The sequence below is a fragment of the Psittacula echo genome (genome assembly GCF_963264785.1).
Source record: "Psittacula echo genome assembly, chromosome: 2".
NCBI lineage: Eukaryota > Metazoa > Chordata > Aves > Psittaciformes > Psittacidae > Psittacula > Psittacula echo.
This window is the reverse complement of record NC_137737.1, coordinates 57070216-57081658: the sequence shown is the minus strand read 5'-3', so window position 1 is coordinate 57081658 and position 11443 is coordinate 57070216.

Below are 11443 nucleotides of genomic sequence, written 5' to 3'. Positions count from 1 at the left end.
TTTGCAACTGATAGTTATATCCCTTGTAATAGAAAGATGCAGAAATAGCCTACCAATCACCTGATCATTTCAACCTGAATTAAAGTGGTGATGTTTCAAAGAAAAGATGCGAGGATATGTACACTGGCCAGACCTATACTCAAGGATGTAATCATGTATCTTTTCAGGATTCATGTGCCTGCCTGAAAAGCAATTCTAAGAATAAACTAACAATGCAGTAAAGCCTGAGTTGCTTTGTGCAACCTTCGCCTAACTTCTGCTTCTACTTAATTTGGTTAATATTTGCATTAAGGTTTCAGATTTAGTAGCAAGTGTAAACGGGAATGTTGTTTTATTATTTCCTTAATATCTCAGACAAAAAGAATCAGGGTGTCTTAATGGTAAACATTATAATAAAACATTGTTGACCAAAGAGCTTTTATATAAACAGTGGAATATACCTCCCAGTTCTGAGATATTTTGAATGAGAAAATTCATTGGGTTGTTGGTTGATTGGGTTTTTTTGTTTCAGTTTAAAGCTTAAGAGAATGAAAAACTGTGGTACACCTCAGCATACAGGTATTAATAGCCGATTCTTTTCCCTGACAGTGGCTGTAGCAGAGAGCTCAGTAAAGGTTTAAGAACAAAACAACTATGTAGGGGAATATCCAAAATGAGTGTCTTCCAAACATACCTGGCTGACTTCCAGAAGTCTGCAGATCAACAACTTCTGAAAAATGTTGTGGGCCAAATTGTTCAATAGCTTAATCCTTTGTTACACAAGTTGATCACTTTAAACACAATGCAGTGTGTTTAAAGTGACTTATTTGGCCCTATGACAATTGACTGCTATTAAAAGTAGGTATTTGTTAAGGATGTGTGATTTCAGTCTTTTCTAATCATTATCAGCTCATCCTCCTTCTATGGTATTTTATCTGGCCTGTGTGTAAATCTTGACTCTCCTTACAAACTAGAGCAACATTAGAGAATTTTTTCACTAACATGATTGTAAGGATTTTGTCATAGACTTTATGTCTATTTTCAGTTTTCACAATTATTTTCCCTGGGAGAAAATACACTGTTATTTCTGCTCTCCTGGGTGTAAATCAATTGTAATGCTGAGTTAGTTTCTATTCATGAGTTGCTAGGTATAGATTGATCCTAATGCTGACTTGTTTTTCATGCAGCTATTTTTTATGGGTACATGCTGAAGAATTTTCTTACATTATTTAATTAATGCTGTAGGAAATAGCTTAATTCTCTGGATGTAATTGTGCAATACGCTCACTACTGCACAGCTCTCTCGCTCAAAAAAACCTAAACAACCACATTATAGTTGAATTATGTTAATTTTTTAATGGAAAGAAGATGGTTTTGAAACCTTCTCTCACACAGTTTTATTACTGCTATTTATAATGGGCTTTAAAAAAATAAAAGTAACAATGAGAAATCTCTACAAAAAAACATAACAAGAAAAAAGCATTTTCCACACATACACATGATAAAAAAAAATGTAGTTTGCTTTTGATCATCTAGAATTATTAAATCAAGCAATGATTGATATGTTAGAATTCAAATAATGTCACTTGACTTGCAAAATTAGCTCATGTAGAACTCTGCTTCCATTACTACTGTTTTCTTAAAATATGGATTTTCAAGTAAACACTTAAAATTACACTCACCCTTAATATGTCATACTGTTGAGTTACTAAAAAAAAGTATTTAATGATAAAAACAATATAGCAGATATAGCAATAAAATACACAATTTAATCTTCTGAAATGCTAAGTTTGCTCAAAATAGAATCTCACTTAAGCAACTACTACAGCCTTAATTTTGGCCCCAGATGATATTTTGACTTACTGATTTGCCAAAAGTTTAACAATGATCTCACTTTGAGTTGAATCAAGATTTCTTTTCAATTTCCTTGTGAATGGCAACAGTGACAAATGTAATTGCTTACAGTTTTCCTGAAGATTAGTTAAACTGATGCAGATCTGTTAAACTGTTGCAAGTTCACAAATTTTGCATGTTAAAAAAGCTTCTTTGGTTCATTGTTCTATTCCTGAGGGTGATTGATCGATTTTGCCTCCTGCATTTAGGTATCAGAGGGTAAAGGATCTGGCTCCACCACACTTGTGTTAACATGAAATAAAAGCCTAGCTGTAAAAACCAAATAGGATTAAATATCATTTTTGTCATGGATTTTTCATGAAGATATGTTCTGCCACTAATAAATGGACCTATTCATTGATTACTAGTTTGTGTTGTGATTTTAGCTAAATATGTTATTTGAAATATGGTTTTCATCAAATCTAAAAGCAGTTATTTAAAAACACTTTGACAGGCATAAGATTGGGGTTTTTTTAATGTATTTAGTTTCTTCTGGCAGTGGTAATCTTTTATACTAGAAAAGAGAAGAGAAAGAAAGGTATGGAGGGAAGTGGGAATAAAGAAGAGAAGAAAATGGAAAAAGGTATCCCTATGAAGGTCAATTTCATAGCCAAATTTGATGGTGTTTTTTTAAATAGATTTTATATTTGATCCTTTCCCACTATTAGCCTGTCAGATACTATTTATTAAACAGGAAGCACTTCAGCTCCTAAGGGTCTGAAGGGATTGCTGTTCATGAGATGTGTGGTAGCTTAGATTGTGCAGTTACTTACACATGCTCTTCAGGGTTGTATCTAAGGAACACACTTTACAGCATCCACTTTGTCAGACTTCAGATATGTTATAGAAGGGGAAGGTCTTCCTATGTACTCCATAGTTCATAGAAAAGTAGAGAGAAGTCCTTCCACAAAGTAGTTCAGAGCAGAAGCATAACTCTGGCATTTCTGGGGGCTGAGTCTCTTCAGAGGAAACTAATATACAGCTTACTTCCAAGATTAATGTAAATGGAGAAATTCCATAGTTCTCCCTACATAGGCCAAATATGTACATTGAAGGGAGTAGGCTGTTGTTGATATGTTTTACATAGATACCAGAAAAATTTTCTGTTTAATACTAGAGATTGATGCCCTCCTGTTTTCCCACAGAAGCTACCTTTTAGGGTGAATACTACTGCTCTGATAACTACAGCTTTAGCTGGAAGATCTACATGAAAGTGTCATCCCTATAAGACTTGATTCTGTCCCATTTGAGGGTTGTGACTCTGAAATCTTTAGCTACAGTATTTTGCACTCCCAGAAATTGAGTCAACTAATTTCCCCCTACGCATAGCTTGCAGTGCTTGGCCTTGAGCACACGAAGTTTTCCTCACAGCAAAGCTTTTGGCTTCTGTTATAATTTCTTTTTTCTTTAGTTCTTCTTTTAAAAAATGCCAGCATTCAGAATAATGAGACTCCAGGGGGTAGATCACATAAAGCATTTATGTGTTGGATTCACATAATCATTATAGACAATGACACAGAGGATCCAATTGGTCTAATGTTAAAATAAAAATGTAGGAAAAAATTCAGAAAACAAGACCCTTAAGCACATCTGCTTTTCTTCTTTCAGTACAAGTAAAGCTATGGCATGAGAAGCCATATGAGAAGCCACATGAGAAGCTGTACATATGTACACCACAAAAACTTGAAGAAGTTGAGAAGAACTTCATACTTTCTAAGATGAAGGATAGATTTATCACGTAGGAATGGTGGCTAAATTTATAGCAGAGTTGTGTCTTTGTATTTATTGCTATTTAGATATTTTTCATTATTTTTCTAATAAGAGTCCAATTTAAAAAAATGTGCTTATATATTACAATCTTTGTATGTAATTCTTAGCTAATCAAAAGATAATTAATGTTTAGCTAATCATCCTTTTATATGGCTTTTCTTTATGCTATCCTATGACTATTAAGAAATTGGCCAACTCATGAAACTCATATATAAGCTGGTTGCTTTATACCCATGCATAACCTTTTTCACACTGTTCCTCCCACAAGTTGATATTTTTCTAGACATTAAAAACTTCTGCGAATATATTTGCACCCTTATCAGCTTCTGAAAACACATGGGTTTGTCTGAGTTAATTGGCTGGATACTAGAAGCACATACATTTGCTGCAATGCTCACTGTGTTTGGCCTAGCACTCTTCTAGCTGATGCCTGAGCAAAACTCAGGTGCTAGCACAGTCAGAGACTGTTTCAATGGATGGTTAACGATGAGGCTGAGCTCTTTCTGGGGGAAATACAAGCTAGCTATATGGACAGAAACCATCTTTACCACTTGTTCGAGCAACCACAGAATGGGCCCTTGACCATTTTGTTCTGTTAGGGTTCATGTAAGCTTTGGACCCTCAGAAAGCCCTTCCCATTAGTCTGAGCTTTGGGTTGAACTGAATGCAATATAGTATTTCCACAAAGCTGAGACACTAGAAAGACACACTAAGAAGATCATGTTGAATAACAGGAAGAAGTGGAACACATCAAGAATTCTGTTCTTGTTTAGAAAAAATAGTGGTGGGAAGACAGACTTCTACTCATTATTCAGAGAAAGGTTTGTCTCTTGGTATATATCCATAACTGAGCTGACCATATTTCCATATGTTTAATGTGAAGAGTAGCACAAGAAGGCATAGCAACAACAGTTCTGCCATAATTTTTGACAGCAGATCACTCTGGCTTGCCACTGTCAGAAAATTTCTGTCGATCCCAAAATCTCCCAAGTACAGCTCTTGTGTCAGGTCTGCTCTCCTTATTATCTACCCTTCCAAAACTTGTTTCAAATAGCATTTAAGGCATTGTGTTAACACCAGGATCACCAGAAATATGCAGTAACATCTTCCATTGAAAGAACAGAAATTAATTGCAACAATACTTACTCAACTGCTAGTGTTTGTACTAACATCCATGCATCTTTAAAATCACCACAAAAAATACATTCCATTCTGAGCAGGTATTTTACCACACTGAAGCTGAAGAAGAAAATGAACTTTGGGACTCTTTACATGTTCTCAGCTCTTTAGTATGTATGAAAAGACTATCAATGTGCTTGTAAAGTCATGGACATCATCCATTTCTTATTGGGAGTCCAGTTGTGAATAGTACAAAATGTAGTTACGTGGTTCCTTTAGCATGCAGAAATACAACAAGCATGAAATAAAAATCTAATGCTAACGTCCCCTCAACAAAAGACTAAATATTTAGGTGAGATTGAAAGGGCTGCTTTAAATTAAGGAATTGAAGTCATCAGTGAAGCATAGTATAACCAGATGATGCAACCATGAAGGAACCATGCAAGGAGAAACAGTTTGTGATGGTGTGAAAAACAGATTTCAGTAAAGGATCACAGCCAGGCCTCTATGTAATTCAAATTATCTTTGGGAAACAGATAGCATGATCTTAATTTATCATGTTAAATGGTAACTACAGTTAAAAGTCAACCTAAACCATGTATCTAATGTGGTAGGGATTTATCTTATTTGATTTCAGGCCTTGATTCATTTTCCCACACAAAGGAATCCACTTCCATTTACACAGGTAGCCTCAACCTACCATGCCTTCAGGGCCCATGTTTCATATCTGCCAGCCTCCTGTGAACGTTAAATATATTAAGGGATCTCACTTAGCACAGGTCACCTGTTACTGGCAACTTAATTGAGCCTTGAAGCGTAGAGTTGTATGGTATCTTAGTCAATACAGTTAATGTAGCCTAAAGAACAGTTAACAAGCTAAATGAAGGTGCCATTTTAAATTATTTGTGACCCCAAAGGAAGCTTAACTGTGCAATCTGCATCTAGACACCTACATATTAATACCTACATTTCTCAGTTCTTTAACAGCTCCACCTCGCATCTCTCTTTGAAGCCACTTCTGAGAGACAAAATAACACCTAGATTCAGTACAAATGAGTATCTAACAGGAACTTTCTATGACATTCCCTTAACTCTAAAGGAAGCCTATGTAATTAGTTTAGATTGGCTATTAACCACAGCGGGAATTCACTTTTCCAGCTTACACATCCGGATAGATGTCAGCATTAGCTATCCATATCAGTGTGTGGAATTTCACCCTTAAAATAAACATCTACATCTGGGTGATGATTCTATCCTCCTGTTAGAGATGTTGGAGAGGAATAAATTCTGAGGAATTTACTAAGCTGTCCTCTGTAGAAAACTAAATTATGTCATTCAAATTGAATCTAATGGTTTCTGTGACTATGAAAATAAGATGGAATAATCAGTTCACATTTACATTCTTAATACCTGAAATTTAATAAGACAAGTACTACTATAGGGGTGAACTGTCTGTCTGAGCCCCTTCTACAATCAGTGGAGAAATTGGCATAATCAAAGAGAATGTCTGGACAAAAGATGCCCTGCTTTCTGTTAAACATAAAAAAAGCAAACACCAGTATACATAGTAACTGAACTTCTATGCTCTTAAAAATAGGTTACTCATGTTTACCTATCTTTGATTTTGCAGGCTCAACCTATACTTAGAAGAAACATAGAACTTTTATTGGCCCCATAAAGGGAGCAATTTTAGTCTTAAAACCATATTTTAGTGAATAAAAATCAGTGTTGTTCTACTCATCTTGAAAACCAAACAGAAATAATTGAGTTGAAATGGCCAGAGGACAGCTAGAAAACAAATGAATAATATAATGCACAAAACTATTTCTGAGAACAGGAACAGCTGGTTTGTCAAATCTTTAGAGACAATTAACAGGAATGAAGATTGCATTGTGTATCACTGGGAAGAAAGTCCTTAGGTTTGAAAAATGACTTTCTTATTCAACTGATAAGATACAAAAGAAATAGAGAAGGGATCACTAACAGTTTTGTGTGTTGTTTTGCTTTTTTTTTTTTTTAATAGAAATACTAAAATAATTAAAGGAGTTTATCTTTAAAAGACTCTAATTAGTATGTTTGTGGTAGGTAGGCACAGATAAAATACATTTTTCAAATTTAGAAAGCATCTTAGATGCTTGGGTGGAATTAAGTTTACAGATTAAAACACATGCAGCTGAATACATATGAATCAAGTGTCCATGACTGTCATCGCGCACGGAGGGAACACATGCACAATCAATATGATTGATAAAAGTGATCCGTTTATTGTGCTCAAATAATGGGTATATATAGCGTCAAACTGCCACATACACACAGCTTCCCGTAGTGATTGGTTGGCATATACAGCATTGGGTACATTCCAGGTGCATTTCAGTGATTTTCCCCTGCTCATATACACATCCTCCCCTCAAGGTCTCTGCTCCTAGTTCACAGACAATTTTTAGCTACAAGGTTGGCCGGCTGGTCTTCTATCTCTATTGGTTAACTTCCAGGGTTTTTACACTGCTGGCAACTGTACACAACTGGTGTTTTTTCTCACTTTCACAGAATCCGTGCTTAATTAAGCTCAGACATGGGAACATGACCTTTGCTTACTAACCATGTCTCCACACATGACCATGTGAAAAATTCTGCCTATATTTCTATGGTGTTCCTGGAGTCAGCCAAAAAGCAGCAACAGACTATGGGTACATAGAGAGGCAGAGCCTTAACACAGCAGGAGTCAACTTTACCTAAACAAAATAGAAAGTAGATAACACAGGGAGTGTACACAAAGAAAACGAATTGAACAAACTATCCTCATGCATCTCTAAGTACTTGTTTTCTGATATTTAATGACTTACTTGTTAGTCTCAAAACCAATGCATTCTTTCAGCTGTTTTACCTTCCTGCCTTCATCCTACTCTCTCAAACATCACACAGAGATCATCCTCAGGAATAAAGCTTCTATCTTTTCCATATACCCTCAATTTTTTAAATACAGTGGAGTTTTGCTTTCAGTTATAGATGCAATATGTTTCTCAGTAATATCATATTATATCTAACTACTGGATTATGTGCTTCTCAGTAATTGCAGCCTTCTTCCCATATTCCCAGGGCTTTTTGTTTTGCATTTTTCTTCAGATTTATCAAAAGATTGTTTAGAAATGTCAATACATTCATCTTTATTCTCTGGCTGATGGTTCATATTGCAATGTGGTGCCAATGCACTACACTTTTGTTGTCTAAAAAGGTGCTTGTATATGCACACAGAGGAAGCACAGCTGCATTTCAAAAGATTTCTGTTATGGAAAAGCCTTATTCAGGTAGCATATGGTATTAAAAAAAACTTTTTCCAGCTTCTGCAAAGGTTCTAAGCAGCTCAGTAAATGTCAAGTCATTTTCATTAAATTGTATCAGTTGATTCAGAATATCCATGATGGGGATTAGGAAGAATCTCAGGTCTATTGCTTCATTGATTAAGTTTCATGCTATACTGATGGCTTGATTGCTTGTTGATGTTAACAAGAGGACATTTTTATGCACATCAGAGTTATATTCTGAGCTCATGTTGGTGCTGTAAAGCAGTAGGAAAATGAATATGATCCTTACCTTAGATTAGCAATACTGTAATTGCTGAAGAAATTAAAAAGAAAAGTTATAGCCAGTTTATCAGGCAAGGAACTATTTTTGTGACAAAAAGTAGCAAAATGCATCAAAACATACATAAGATTATGAGAAGTATGGTTACTTTCCTGCATTACTTCATTATTGGATCTTCTTTGGGTACATACAGAGAAATAACAGAGTAGAATGAATAAAGTAAATGAATATGATAAAAAGAAATTAGGTTTTAGACTAAATTAGGTCTTAGTTTACAAAAGGAACTGTTTAAAGTAATGAAAGAATATAAGTAGACTAAGGAACTCTGATACTTTAATGTAGGCAAGGTTTATAACATTAACTAGAGTGAATTGTTACAAAAACCCAACAAGAGCAGGCTTTTTTTTCTTGATTAACATGGTCAAAAACTCTTAGAAGTTTTCAGATAATTAATTTAAAGCACAAGGATTGGAATGTGGTCTGTTTTTCAGATGAGCTGAAGATCAGATGGGAAAAGCAGAAAGAGGAGAGAAAATATGCAAGGAAGGAAGCACTGATAGACAATATCTGCCCGAAGAAGTAATGCCTTTTCCTAAGGACTGCTTACCCCTTTGTTTCACAAGAAACTATACAAAAAAATACCAAAAGTAATGCTTCTCACTTAGGTTTGCTCCAAGACTGGTTATGATGACCAAAAAAGACTTCATAAAAGTGACCTGAGAGGCCTTAAATAATGGAATCCAGCTGAAACATTGTAGATGGGAATGTTATGCAGATATTAAATTAATTGTATCTTTGTGTTTACGTTGTGACTCTTGAGATCATCCAACTTTTTTGAAACACAACAACCAAATCCCTGAGCAACATGACCTGACTTTGCAATCTGACCTATTTTGAGGTGAGAAGATGGTTGGGGCCAGATCTTCTTAGGTCTCTTCTGACCTAAATTATTATGTTATTCTATGATCTTTTACACTAAATTTGGTTGAATACTGTTCAGTAGGAATTGTAATCTGTTTGTATCTTCGGGGTATTTGATAGGCCTCTACTTTGCATTTTAATTTGCATTAGAATTAGGAACTGCCTGATACCCTGTGGTGCTTGCCTTGTAGCTGTATCCTAAAAATTATTCCAGTGTGACAAGAACCACCTTCTTGACTACTGAAAGTTGGCCACAGCTTTAACTGATCCGTAACAAATGGGGAAACAGTCAAAATCAGACTTTTTTTTTTTTTTTAATGTTTTAGTCTATTTTATAACAAACTTGGTTTTTGGAGTAGCTTTTGAGGCTCATCTGTACAGGTAACTGATGAGATGACATTATGCACTAATGAAAGACAAACATATAGAAAAAAAGGGGTAAATTAAAATTGGGTTACAAATGTTATCCCACTGATCTATCCCTTTGTTTCCCTCTTTATTCAGCACAAGTTGTAGAACTGACTGGCTGGGGTAATATTTGATTTTAAACACATATTTCTTTGATTTGCAAGACTAAGTTAGGGTGCATCCTGATACTAAACACTCACATTTCAGCATTTTAACACAGCTTTCCAAACATTTACAAGCTGTCTAGATTCCCATTACAACAGAGTGAAGTAGTCAGGACTGTCAGGGTGCAAAGAGATGAATTAATAGATAACACTGACATGACTTAGTTTCTTAAAAATAGGTAAGAAATGCCATGCAAGGTGTCCCTGTATATCCGAAATATCTAGGTGGAGCTAGCAAAAAAGACACAGGATTTACAAGATAGTTATACATTTATGGAGAAAGCTGCAGAAATCTGTATTTCCTCTAATGGTACTAGATGCTTATTTTGGGGTATGATTCAGGGAAAACTCCAGGAACAAACTTGCCAACAAAGTTTTAAAATTGACAAACAGGTATTCTTCATTGCAGTGCCGGGAGACATGGGGGATAGCTCCTCTTAACGTGTGTGCCTGTATTGCTACACAAACCGTCTTTATAGCCACTTGGCATACATATTCATGAGGCTACGTATAGATTACATCATTTTCCAGAAAGTTCCCAGCATGCATACAAAATTGTGGTGGTGGTCTCTGAGGGTCGCGTACTTCTTCCAACAATCTTCATTACCCCTGGCACCCTTTGACGCACATGCAGTAGATGCTTATACAAGCTTAACTGGTTCGTTAGCACCACAGACATAATAATCCTCCTATCCTCCTACTTATCAGTTAGTTTAACTGTAACCCATCCTGGACACCTGCCATTCCCAGATACTCCTTATCCCTGCATCTTGTTCTTCTAGACTGTTTTTCTTATATTCATTTTGTACTAAGGTCATAGGGCCTAAAACTACGTTAACTATAACACCTTATCTTATACAAGAATTCTCAGTATGTTCTGTAGGTGTACTCAATATTTTTTTCTGTGAATCATGCACCTCAGTAATTTTCCATTGCTACTGTTACAAAGCTGTCAAACTTAACATTACTTAACTGATTCTAAATGTTTATATATTTCATTTTGTAATTTTGTGCCCCCCTTGTCTCAGGTAACATAGGTGAATCCTGAATTTCCTCTGACTATACAGAACTTTTGTGTTTAACACTGTTGGGAAATAATGAATGATAAACAAGGTAAGAAATAACACTTAAATCTCATCAAGAAAAAATGCTTTTTTTCATGTCCACAACTTCTATTCTCCCAGGCTCAGAAATAGTTGGTGCCATAAATATTGGTGCAATATTTACTGTGGCAAAGCCCAGAACTGGTGCCTAGGTCCTACGGACCCTGACATTTGAAAAATTACTCACATTTTTTTCCTTCCTCCCATCCCCCCAAAAAATAATCCAAACCATAAGCAAGAAGAGCTTTAACTTTTAACTATCTCACCAAGAAAAAAGCTACATTTGAGTCACCTTTTTAACACGGGGGACAGAAAGACCTTATGCAAGTTGTGTAGGAAATTCTTTGTCACTGCTTGAACTTTTCTATCTGAGAGGAGGCGCATACCAAAACCCAGGAACTCCATCTTTTAGAGTCCCCAGGGAATACCACGCTGTCAGACCCACTTAAAGCTCAGATCCTTTGAAACCTGCTGGCACCAGCCACAAGCATGGCCGCATTAGAA